This window comes from Leptopilina heterotoma, unplaced genomic scaffold, assembly GCF_015476425.1.
Source record: "Leptopilina heterotoma isolate Lh14 unplaced genomic scaffold, ASM1547642v1 Lhet_17, whole genome shotgun sequence".
NCBI classification, from domain to species: Eukaryota; Metazoa; Arthropoda; class Insecta; order Hymenoptera; family Figitidae; genus Leptopilina; species Leptopilina heterotoma.
Genome location: NW_025110886.1, coordinates 855,461 through 869,398, shown reverse-complemented (window position 1 = coordinate 869,398; position 13,938 = coordinate 855,461). Strand labels below are relative to the sequence as shown.

Here is a 13,938-nt window from a genome sequence, read left to right as displayed (position 1 = left end):
TTCATATTCGGAGGATAAATTTAGAATTTTCGGTCAAAAACTGTCAATATTCAATTAGTAATTGTATTTTAGGTCAAAAAATAATTTCTATTCGGAGGATGAATTTTAAACTGTCCGTCGAATAAAGAGGTCAAAAACTAACAATATTATATTAATATATCGATTTTAGGTCAATTGAAAAAAAATGTTTGTTTGTATACTTAAAAATTTGATCAAAAATAATTATTACTTCGAAGCTTAAAATTAGAATTTTCAGTTGAGAAAATAGGTCAAAAGCTGAAAATATTAAATCACTAAATGGATTTTAGGTCAAAAATGACTCCCATTTCAGAGAATAAATTTTAAATTGTCTTTCCAATAAAAAGGTTCAAACACTGTAAATATTCATTCAATAATTTTATTTTAGGTCAATTGAGAAGAGGTCAAAAAAAAAATTTGGTCAAAAATAATTTTTAATTCAAAGCATAAATTTGTAATTTTTGGTAAAAAAAAACTGGATTTTAGGTCAAGGAGATCAACGAACTTAAAAATTAGATTAAAATTAATAATTTTCAAACTAATTTTTAATATAATAATATTAACTCGAAGTATAAATTTGAATTTTTTTGTCCATGGAAAAAGTTGAAGAGTATATGAAATAAAAAATAAATTTAAAAAAAAAATAGGTCAAAATTAAAAAAAAAAAAATTTTATTTAGTAAAAAAAAAAATTTTATTTAGTAAAAAAAAATAATTTTATTTAGCAAAAAAAAATAACTTTTATACAATATTTATGTGAAAATTGACAGATTCTTGAAAAGTGGTCAAATATGAAACAAATATGTAAAATATTTATTAAAATATAACAGAATATTATTTGTTTATTCGAAAGTGAGATGAATCTTTGTGCGCGCGTGAAATAATGAAAAGAATAATAAAGAGAAAGAAAAGGAAGGTGTTGCGTTTGCCATGGTATATTCGTGAAATGTCCTCGGTTGTGTCTTGACGACGACAACGACAACGACGGGATATGTTTTTTTTCTCTCTCTTTCAGCTCGTTTCCTTTTTTTTATTTTACTTTTCTGTTTTTTTTTTTTTTTTTTTTTTTTTTTTTTTTATTTTATCCACTTTGCACCAACGTATTGCGTAGTCTTTGGCGAACCAATCGTATATACACACAGCTTGGCTTATGTCAAGCAAGCAAGCAAGCAGGCAGGCAGGCAAAGCGATGAGGCCTTGAACAAGTTGGCGCGGACCCACGCGTAGTTATCCTAGGAGTGCTGTGGCATGTATATATAGGTATTCCCTGTGTGCTGCTGGGCAAAAGACAGATAAATAACTCAGGTATGGCGTTGGCTAAGTAAACGAGCCTACGCATTCGCTCATGTACCTACACCTGCGAGAGCGAAACCTGCATATGTTCTTTTTTAACTTACGAGTTAAATTCTCTTGTGTATACACTCTCCTTGTGCTCACATTTATACTCTTCTGCTATATATACATAAGTTTCGAATCTCTACTTGCTCTTATTGCTGCATCATTCAAATTTTCATACTCGAAAATTCACTCTCTTTCCCCCCTTTTTATTTGAAAAAAAATCCTTTACAATTAAATAAGAAGAATATTCGCCCAAAAATGACAAAATGTTTATAAAAATTACATATCCGCCATATTGGATCCGCCATTTTGAAATTTTTGAAAACTAACCTTAGATTCGTATTCAGCGACCCCGAAAACCCCCGAGTAATTAGTTTCAAGTGAATTCAGTCGATTTTCAATTTTCTTGTCCGCCATATTGGATCCGCCATTTTCAATTTTTGAAAACTGACCCTAGATTCGTCATCAGCGACCCCAAAAACCCCCGAGTAACTAATTTAAGCGAATTTAGTCGATTTTCAATTTTGATGTCGGCCATATTGGATCCGCCATTTTGAATTTTTAAAAACTGACCCTAGATTCATGATCAGCGACCCCGAAAACCCCCGAGTAACTAATTTAATCGAATTTAGTCGATTCTCAATTTTCATGTCCGCCATATTGGATCCGCCATTTTGAATTTTGCAATTTTAACCGTAGATTCAAATTCAGCGACCCCAAAAACCCCCGAGTAACGAGTTTCAAACAAATTCAGACGATTTTTAATTTTTATGTCTGCCATTTTGGATCCGCCATTTTGAATTTTTTTAAAACTGACCCTAGATTCAAATTCAGCGACCCCAAAAACCGCCGAGTAACGAGTTTCAAACAAATTCAGTCGCTTTTCAATTTTCATGACCGCCATAGTGGATCCGCCATTTTGAATTTTTAAAAACTGACCCTAGATTCGTCATCAGCGACCCCAAAAACCCCCGAGTAACTAATTTAAGCGAATTTAGTCGATTTTCAATTTTCATGTCGGCCATATTGGATCCGCCATTTTGAATTTTTAAAAACTGACCCTAGATTCGTAATCAGCGACCCCGAAAACCCCCGAGTAATTAATTTAATCGAATTTAGTCGATTCTCAATTTTCATGTCCGCCATATTGGATCGGCCATTTTGAATTTTGAAAATTTTAACTTTAGATTCAAATTCACCGACCCCAAAAACCCCCGAGTAACGAGTTTCAAACAAATTCAGACGATTTTTAATTTTTATGTCTGCCATTTTGGATCCGCCATTTTGAATTTTTAAAAACTGATCCTAGATTCGTAATCAGCGACCAAATTTGGAATTTGTGCTAAAAAAAAAAATTGCAATTCGGAGCCTAAAACTCCCTTTTCTTGAAAAATTAATTCTTTAAAATTAAATGGGCAAAAATATTCGACCAAAAATGATAAAAATGGTTAAAAATTATATATCCGCCATATTGGATCCACCATTTTGAATTTTTAAAAACTGACTTCGGATTCGTATTCAGCGACCCTAAAAACCCCCGAGGAACGAGTTTCAAGTGAATTCAGACGATTTTTAATTTTATTGTCCGCCATATTGGATCCGCCATTTTGAATTTTTAAAAACTGACATTTGTAATCAGCGACCAAATTTGGAATTTGTGATAAAAAAAAACTGGTTTGTTTATATATTTAAAAAATTTGGTCGAAAATCGAATCCAGTAAAAAAACAATGCGAGACTGAAAAGTTTAAGATATTAACAAAAATTAGGTCAAAATTTAGAGGTTCAAAAACAGAAAATCTTATAATTTAGGTCAAAATTTAGAAGCTGCGAAATAATCTTTAAAATTGGGTCAAAATCATTATTTAAAAAAAGGAAACTCAGAAATTTAGGTCAGAACGTAGAAATTATGGAATTTATGGAAATTATTAGAATTATAATAATTATTAGAATTGATGGAAAAATAATGAAAGAAGCAAAAATTTGGTCAGCTTCGTATGTTAAGAAACTTTATAATTTAGGTCAAAACCCAAAAGTATTCGCAAAATCAGGTCAAATTATTCGACGTTTGAATGTCGAAATTTCTAAATTTTCGTCACTACTCAAAATTGATCGCAATATAATCTGAGAAATTAGGTCAAACTTGAGGGTTAAAAACAGAATCTTACAATTTAGGTCAAAACTCAGAAACTATTGCAAAATAATATTACAAATTTAAGTCAAAATTAATATTTTTAAAAATAAAACTCAAAATTCAGGTCAGAATTCATAATTTATGGAAAAATAATATCAAAAATTAGGTCAACTTCTTATATTTAGAAACCTTACAATTTAGGTCTAAACTCAGAAGTATTTGACAAAATCAGAAACGTCTAAAATTTTATTAGAACTCTTGAGTGATTGCAATATAATCTGAGAAATTAGGTCAAATTTGAAGGTTAAAAAACAGAATCTTATAATTTAGGTCAAAACTTAGAAATAGAAGAGAAGGGTAAGAAGAGAGAGAGAGGTGAGGGAAAATTAAGAATTTATGGAAAAATAATAGCAAAAATTAGGTCAACTTTGAATGTTAAAAAAACCTTATAATTTAGGTCAAAACTCAGAAGTAGTTATTAGGTCAAATTATTCGACCTTTGAAATTCGAAACGTTTAAATTTAAAAGAACACATCAAAATTTAGGTCAAAACTAGGAGTTCATCGAAAAATAATCGCAAAAATTAGGTCAACCTACGCACCTTACGAAACCTTATAATTAGGTCAAAAAAAACGAACTAAATTTTAGAATTTTTAATCATAAATTAAATTATTAAATGTTGATTATAAAGAATTATAATTCTAAAATTCTAAAACTCGTCAGCAATAAACGAAACCTTAAAATTAGGTCAAAATTCTCAGGTCAACAGTCATACAAAAAGCAGTAAATTCAATTCAATCTCGCTGGTCAAAAAACAAGATAAAACTTCAAATTTAGGTCAAAACGGAAATCAAACTCGTAGATTAAAAAGAACGATAATTTAAATTTTAGGTCCTTTAGGTCAAGCCTCACAGGTCAAAACTGTCAATATCAAAACTCAGTTTAAAATCACTATACTTGACGAAAAAAAAAAATTCTCTCAAATTTAGGTCAGAAAGGTCAATAAGTGAAAAAAGAAGAATATTGAAATAAAAGAAAAAATAAAGTGAAAAAGTTTTACGTGTCGATAAATTTTGAAGGCAAAATAAAAAAAAAAAGAAGAGTATAAGAGTTTGTTCGGCAATTATACGCAGACGCGAAACACTGCGACGCCTATATAACAATAATTTTCGGTAGGTGTGAACGAAATATCTTCTGTTTGGTTGAGGGTGGAAAGGGGTGGGGGGAGGGCTTTTGAAAGCAATGAGAGGGGGGTGGAGGAGGAGGAGGGTAGGAAGAATAGCATCGGTGAAAGTGAAGAGCGCATGTCTAGAAATGAAGGGGTTGTGACAGGCGCAAGCGTCGTTTCACTTTTACTCGATTCCTTTACCTCTTTTCCACCCCCATCGATCCCTTTTTCTTTCTCTCTCTCTCTCTCTCTCGCTTTCTCTTACTCTCTTTATTTATTTTTCCCTCTCCTTGAAAAGGGTGGGAATCCCTTCACCCCTTTTTCCCTCAAATTATTATATTTTCTACTCTCTCTCTATTTTCCTCTCGTTTTCCTCTATTTTTACTCCCTCTACGTCTGTGACTCTTTTTACCCCCCCCCCCATTTTTATTTTACTATCTTCTCCTTTCTTAGTCTCTTATTTCCCCTCCCCTACTCCTAATACCCTTTTACCCCGTTTTTCTCCTTAATTTTTTTCCTTCTCTCTCTCTCTCTCTCTCTCTTATTCTGTTTCTCTTTTCCCTTTTTCTCCTTAATTTTTTCCTTCTCTCTCTCTTATTCTGTTTCTCTTTCCCCTTTCTCTCCTTAATTTTTGCCTTTTCTCCATTTATCTTCTTAATTTTTCTCTTTTCTCCTTTTTTTAGTTTCTCTTTCACCTTTCTCTTTTTAATTTTTCCCTTTTCTTATTTTCTGTTTCTCTTTTCCATTTTTCTCCTCAAAATTTTCCTTCTCTCTCTCTCTCTCTCTTTATCCCTTTTTTCTCGATTTTTCTTCTTTCTCTCTTTCTTATTTTTTTATTTTTAATTATTCCTTTTTCTTTCTTTCTAATTCTCTTTCTTCCTTTTTTCTTCTTTCTCTTTTTCTTATTTTCTTATTCTTAATTTTTCCTTTTTCTTTCTTTCCAATTCTCTTCCTCCCTTTTTTTCTTCTTTCTCTCTTTCTTATTTTCTTATTCTTAATTTTCCCTCATCTCTCTCTCTTCTTACCCTTTTCTTCTATTTCTCCTCTCTTTCCTTCTTCTTTCCTTCTCTCTCTCTCTGTTTCGACTTTTCATCTATAGTTCTCTTGTCTTACTCTCCAAATTTTTTCTTTTTTTTTATTTATTTTTATTTATTTTTTTTCTTTTTAGTTTTTTTCTTTTTTTCTTTTTTATTTTTTCTTGTGGAAAAAAATACACCCAGGAACAATTTCAAACCTATGGCACCTGGTTTCGTTTATACACAATATTTTTAATTCTAATTTTGTTTTTTCTTTTTTTTTTTGAAGGGGGTGAGGGGATGAAATGGTATTTTTTTTCTGCGGTATTTTCTCTTGTTATTTGGAAAAGAAATTTTTTTTCGATATTTATACACATTTATACCTATATATATAGGAATCGATCGAAGCCGAATGGCACGCGTCCGATTAAGTCGAAGGGACATAATTTTTGATACCAGATGTTTGGGTCGAAAATCTGACAGGGATCCAATTCTCCCCCTCTGCTTGTTGATGTTTGATTCATTACTCAACAATGTTATATATATATATACATACAATGATTGAAACCGAGAAATATGTGGAATTTTACCCAAAAAAATAATTTTTTTTCCTCCCCCTAAATCTCCCTTTGTAATAAACCTTTTTAAACCCTATTACGATATTATTTTATTTATATAAATAAATGCGCGTGTTGACGAATCGGATTTTAATATATGCGGAATTTATTTTTCGATAGGACGAAATAGGAAAAATAATTAATTATATGGGGTTTTATAAATATTTATTTTATAAAAAATGAAAAAATAGAATTTATTGAAATTAATAATTAAAAAAATGATAAAATTGTTTTTTATAAGTTATTATTAATTATTTTCTTTACAATAAAATTATTTTAATGTTTTTATTATACAATAATAAATAAACGAATTAAGGTAAATCATACTCTAAAGACTAAAATTCAGGCGAATTTGAATCACATTTGACCTGAAATTGGAACTACAGGTCAATAATATCAATTTTGACCCAAATTGAATAAAGAATGTTTGAATATTTTATTTTTTTTAATAATATTAATAATAATAACAAATAAATTGACCGACAATTTAACGTAACGTTCCTTGACCTACAGGTCAAAAATGCCAATTTTGACTAAATTGAATAAATAATATTTGAATATTTTATTTATTTTAATAATAATAATAAAAATAATAATAATTAATTTGACCTAAAATTTGACGTAACGTAATGATCCATTCAACAAAATTTATTTTATGTTAATTAAAAAAAAAAAAAAAGAAAATTCTTAAATTAATAAAAATTAATTAAAGTTAATTAACAATTACTTTATCTAAAAACCATTTTTTTTAAAAAAAACTTTTTAAAAAAATATTTCAAGAGGACACACAGTGATTAATGGTGTATATGAGATTAAATTAAGAGAAAAAAAAAAGAAATTCAAATTATCACCGTCAAGAAAAAAAAGTGTGTGTATGTCCCCCCTATACAATTATGCGTGCATTAATGATCAAGCAATCATTTCGTGCACGATAAGTATTATAATTTCGTTTCGGATTCCGGAAATTATTCAGTTCGAACCGACACGTGTTTATAAAAGCTCGTGATTTTCATAATGCATTCCTTAATTATGTCTTATATGCAGACACCATACATATATATATATAAACGAAATAATTAACTCATTTATCTATATATAAAATATAAATATAAAATAATTAACAAATAAAATAACTTAATTGACAGATATAAATTAAAATAACTCAATTCACAAATATAATAAAATAACTCAATTCACAAAAAAAAAAATAACTCAATTTAAAAAAAATAAATAAATAAAATCTCAAATGAAAATTAATTAATTAACAGAAACAAAATATTCGAAATTATCGCAAAAATCGAAAAATATAAATAAATATAATAATCGAATTATAATAATATAATAGAATCGACTTATCGAATAATAATCTAGAAATAATCGATTAATCGAATTATATTAGTTTAATCGAACTATAATCGTTTAATTGAACAAAAATTTATTATTCGCGAATAATAATCGATCCCTCGGGTAATAATCGCGATTAAATAAGTAATAATCGATTAATCGAGTAATAATTGTAAATATTCGATCAAATATTGTTGGATTAGTTATTGTTCGATTAATCGAACAATAATCGACTAATAGAAAAATAATCGATTAAACACTAATAATAATCAATGAATAAAAAAAAAAAAAAAAATTGTGAATATCTAGTTAAGTGACAAATAAATCGACATATCGAATCAAAATAAATCGTTTAATTGAATTGGATCATAAATATAAACAAAAACAAGACTTCTAATAGAGATGAATAAGAATAAGGAGAAGAAAAGGAAAAAAAAAAAGATTCAAAGTGTGACGAACGTAACAAATTGAATAAGAGGTCTACTATAAAGTATTACGTGAAAAATATATTGCTAATCTCCCATTTACGTCGTAACAACCATGGACTATTTTTAATAGTCGCGGAGGCAATTAGAACGCGAGCCATGTTTAGAAAAATAAATTAAATTGCGCGCGATTTAATTCGATATTTTTTCTATACTTTATTTTTGTTTTTTTCGATTTTTTTTCTTTTTCTCCTCTTTTTTATATATACACTTTTTTATACTCTTTTAAATATATATATATATATATATATATATATATATATATATATATATATATATATATATATTTGTATGTACCTTGACTCATCATGAAGGACTTTTAATTAAAAAAAAAAAAAATTTATCGAAAAACAAGAAAATATAATTATAATTGGCATTTAAAAAAGACTTGACATTTTATCGACTCTACTTTTATTGTGAGTGCCGGAAGTGCATTATGGCGATTACACGTAAAGACCGGATCGCACCTTTTCTTATATATATATAGTAATGATGATGATCGGTATTGAATGGCATGTGATTTTATAATCTTTTGATCATTATTATAAATCCACCAAGGTTATGGATGCTACAATTATTTTTTAATATGTTTGGGACCTGTTTTTCAAAGTGGTTTGTTTTCATTTTTTTGATAACACAGAAATTAACAGAATCTATACATTTTTAATTAAATAAGGGGGAAAAAGATGTCTTTTTAATTAAATAAATTCTATTTTGTGTTATATAATAATATTATATATTTGCTGTCAGAATTAAAAAATTCAAAATGGCCTATCCAATATGGCAGAAGAATTTTTATAAATCAACAAAGTCTCTTTAAAATCTGTTTTCCCCGACTTTTTTTTTTTTTTTTTAATGCATGTGTTTTGGAATCATATTCAATTATTATGTTATATAATTATATTAATGTTATATTATTTTTATTATTATAACAATTTTTCAAATTTCAGTCAAAAGTAAGAAAAATCTGTTTTTCCCGACAATTTTTTTTAAATGCATACTGCGTCTTGGAATCGTATTAAATTATTATAATATTTTGTTATATAATTATATTAATGTTATACTATTTTTATTATTGTAACAATTTTTTAAATTTTAGTAAAAAAAAAAAATCTGTTTTTCCCGCCAATTTTTTTTTTTTATTTTAAATGCATTTGTCTTGGTATTTTATTTAATTATTATGATATTATGTTATATGATTGTATTATTTTTACTATTATTATATGACAATTTTTCATAATTTCAGTCAAAAGAAAAAAAAATCAGTTTTTCCCGACAATTTTTTTTTTTTTTTTTTTTTTTTAAATGCATTTGTCTTGAAATCGTATTCAATGTGTCTTGTTGATTTCCTTCATGAAGAAAAAAAGAAAATAAAGAGTAGAAGCAGATTTGGTGCGGGTGCTAAAGGCGACACTCGTTTTGAAATGATTTACGAGACAATTCGGGCAACTATATGGTCCATTCTGGCGATGAAAGAGGGTAAATATAGCTTTGGGGTTAACAGCCAATAACACAAATGGAGAAAAAGTGATAAAATTCAATAATTTATTGTCATCCTGCAAAAAAAAGAAGAAGAAAAAACGAAGAAAAAGTAGTTCGCGATTTATTTTTTTGTTTTGAAAACATTCTAAGGTATAACGCGCATTGTCTCCTGTTAATGATGAACGAATATCTTTTTTTTAAATAATAAAATATATAAAAAATTATCTCTCAACATTATAATATACGAAACAAAATTTTATTTTTTTATAATGTTCTAAATTATTCTATTATTACCTTTATTATTATTGTTATTATTATATTATTTTTATTATTATTCTTATTATTATTATTATTATTATCATTATTATTAAATTAATATTGTTATTATTTTTTACTTTTATATGTTTATTATTGAAAAATTAAAACTATGATTTTTATACTAATTTAATTATTGAAACTAATTAATTTACTGTGAATAATAGTAATAAATCATTATATTAAGTTAATTACTATAATAGTCTAATTAATATTGAAAATTACATTTATTACAAAATTAATAGGCCAAACGGAAACACGAGCAATAAATTTTAAAACAAAATTTCAGGCCGTAATTGTCGCAAGTGTTTTTTTTTTTTTTTTTTTTTTTTTTTTAATTAAAAATCTGTTTCTTTTTCCTCGATAAATAAATCCGAAATAAGGTAAATTTTAAAAAGAGAAAATAAAACATTCTTTTGGATGTGAAAAAAAAATTTCCAGTAAATTGCAGATTGATTGATTATAATAATAAAATTCGACTAATCTTTTCCTTTTCTTTGAATAATAAAAAAAAATGATGATGATAATAATAGAAAGGCCTTTAGCATAAAACTTGAATAAACACTGCCGACAGTAAAACAAATATAAAACATCATATTTACAAAAAAAAAAAAAAATTTTTTTTGATATAATATTAAAATATGTAAACTTTTTTCGCAAAAAAAAACATACGTATGTGTGTGTCTGTTTCTGTTTCTGTAAATGTGTAAAAAGCAATGAACTCAATCAATTTTTAATAAAAAAAAAAAAACGAAAGAAAAATTTCTCTATCTCTCAATTCAAATATTTGGACAAAATAAAACGTCAATTTGAATTCAATTTCCACCTGATTTGATGATGATGACCCGAATATTGGTTGACACTGGAACACCTGATTAAATGTCGTGAAAGATCGCAAATACAGCACATATCGAGACGCAGGAATCAAAAATGAAGCATTCAAAGATAATAATAATAAGAATGATAATATGAAAAAAAGAGAATTTTAAAAAGGAAAGAAATTGATGAAAACATCGAGAAGAGGTTAACGACCATCAGATTCTTTTTTTCTTCGTACAAAAAAATTAAATTTATGTCAGAAGGAAATGAAAAGAAAATCAATAAGGAATTGAGATTTTTTTTATTATTAATAAATTATTTAAATAAAAAAAAACGAAAAATAAAAAAAAGGAACAAGAATATTTTCAAAGCTTTAAATATCTGATAACAATAAATAAATATTAAAAAATAGCCTCTAGCAAGTTAAATATAGAATAAATAAATAAATCTTTTTCGTTTTCACTGTTTATTTTCTAAAATAAAAATTAAAAATCAAAAGAATGAAAATGAAAAAAGTCGAAAAATATACAAAATGAGATTTACAACAAAAATATTAATTTTTTTAGAACATTTATAGTTAATAAATTTTAAAATTAATGAATGTCTTATAAATAAAAAATAGAAAATAAAAAAAAAAACTCAATGTAAAAGCAAAAACTTAAAAATCAAGATTTTTTTTATTTATTGAACAAACAAATAAATAAATTTTTTTACAGGAAAGTATATAAAATCAAAGAAATAATTTATGTTTATTTATTTCAATGTAAAGGGGCAAAAATAATTTATGCTCATACTTTTTCTAAAAAAAAGAAAGTCAATAAAATTCAAAAAAAAAAAATTAATGACGAAAATTTATTTCGATATTAAATTAAAAATAAGAATATTTATTATTTATTAATAAATCCTTAATGGAAAAACGAAAAATTCCCAATAGAAACGATGAAAATCGATGGAATCTCGAGAAGATGAAGTTTATCAACGACAAAGAATTTTTTTATCAATAAAAAATTTACGTGAAAAACGAATAAATCGAAAGAAAAACGACGAAATTCGATGCAAAATTCCAAACGAAGTTTATTTACAATAAGTATTTTTTTTAAATAAATAAATAAGTAAACAAAAAATCAATAAACAAAAAAAATTTTCTTTTTCAATCAAAAATTTCGAGAAAAAAGACAAAAACCAAAATAAAAAAGAAAGAAATCTATGAAAATTCAAGAACATTTTTCTGTCGAAATGAATTTTTTTAAATAAATTAAAACATTTTAATAAGACAAATAATAAATAAATAAAAAAATAAAAATACTTATAATAATAATGATAATAATAAGAATAATTAATAATAATAATAATAATAAACTATTTTTTTCATTAAAAATTACGAAAAAACTGCAAAAAGAACGAAAAAAAATAACTTAATTTTTTAAACAAAATCCACCAAAAAATCGAAGAAGAAAGGAAAGAAAAATTAATGGAAGTTCGAAAAACGAAAGAACCAAAACCAAAACGAAGAAAATCGATGCTAAATTCGAAAAAAAATTATTAACACCAAAAAATATATTTCAATAAAAAGAAAATAATAATTATTATAATAAATAATTTAATTAGAAAAATCTATGTTAAATGAAAAAACTAAAATCTAAACGAAGAAAATCGATGAAAATTCGAGAAAATATTTAATAACACGCCAAAATGAATAATTTTTGGAGAAAAAAGTAATAATAATTAATAATTAAAATAACAAAGGTTAATAAATATAATAAATTTTTGATTTTTTTTTTAAATTTTTAAATTAAAAAATCACAAACAAAAAATAATATTAAATCTAAAATGAATGCGAATAAAATCGTTGAAAATTCGTAAAGAAAAAAGAATAAATTTAAAAAAAAAATAAAAAAAAAGAAGAAAAAAAAAATAAAAAAGAATAAATTTTTGTTATGTTATTTAATTTTATAGAAAATAATGATTAATTTAAGAAATATAATTTTGTAATATAATTACAAAATATAATTTTTTAAGTTATTTAATTATAGAAAATAATAATTAATTTAAGAAATATAATTTTTTTGATAAAAAATAAAAAAAAAATTCTTAAAAAAAAAAAATTCATGAAAAAGGTAAGAAATTAGGAATTTTTTTTTTCGTGAAATAAATTAAGGCCAAATTATTGTTGTATACTTTCATCTCGTTTATTAATTAAAATTCAGTAGTAATTTAGTTTCTGCCATTCTAACAAAACGTTACCACTCTCGCCAGATTCATTTATATTTCATTATTTTTTTTTGTTTTTTACGTTAATAATAATTAATATTTAATATAATAATATACAGTGGGTGGCGCGTGAGTGGGGCGATTGGGGGTGGGGGGAAGAGGAGTCGCTTGTTTCTCTAAATTATATATTTTATTCTCTCTTCATTTTTTTCGTCGTTGTTCTATATGTACATATATATTGAGAAACTTTTTTTATTTTCATTTTATCCATCATTCAAGATTCAGAGAGTTCAATTTCAAACATAAAATTTTTTTTTGTTTTTTTTGCTATAAAATCATTTTTTTCACAAACAGAAAAATTTTTTTTTTAAAAGTACACAAAATGTTTATGAAAAATTTTGCTATTATAATATAATTTATAAATTATAATTTTTTGAAAATTAAATTTTCTTATAAACACAAAACTGTTTATAATGTAAAATAAAGGTCTTTTTACAATAGAAAATTTTTCTTTTTCACAATTTAATGAAGATTCAACACTCTGAAACTTACAAAAAAATTTTCTTTCTATATAGATTCGGTTGTTGACAGTGTTCGATGACAATTTTTTTTTTCAGAAACATTCAACCCTCGCTTTTTTTTTATTCATTCAATCACATCAGCACGCTTCTTCTCTCAATTTGTCTGTACACACGTTTTATTAAAATAACAAAAACCAAAATATATAATAATAATAATAATAATAATAATAATAATAATAATAATAATAATAATATAATAATAATAATATAATAATAATATTATAATAATATAATAATAATAATAATATTAATAATAATAGTAATAATAATAATAATAATAATAATAATAATAATAATTATAATAATTATAATAATAACGAACGATTGATACTCTCGCATTTTTCCTTTTCTCGCAGTAGTTTTTACCCATTGAAAAAAATTTTCGACGCTATTGTGAAACTTGTTTCTTTATT

General features: G+C 25.2%; 1 protein-coding gene across 2 annotated transcripts in view; it reads right to left on the bottom strand.

Moving 5' to 3' along the window:
• LOC122499586 (POU domain protein CF1A-like) overlaps positions 1-13,938 on the bottom strand; it is an 89,058-nt gene that overhangs the window by 68,289 nt on the left and 6,831 nt on the right. The window lies entirely within an intron of this gene.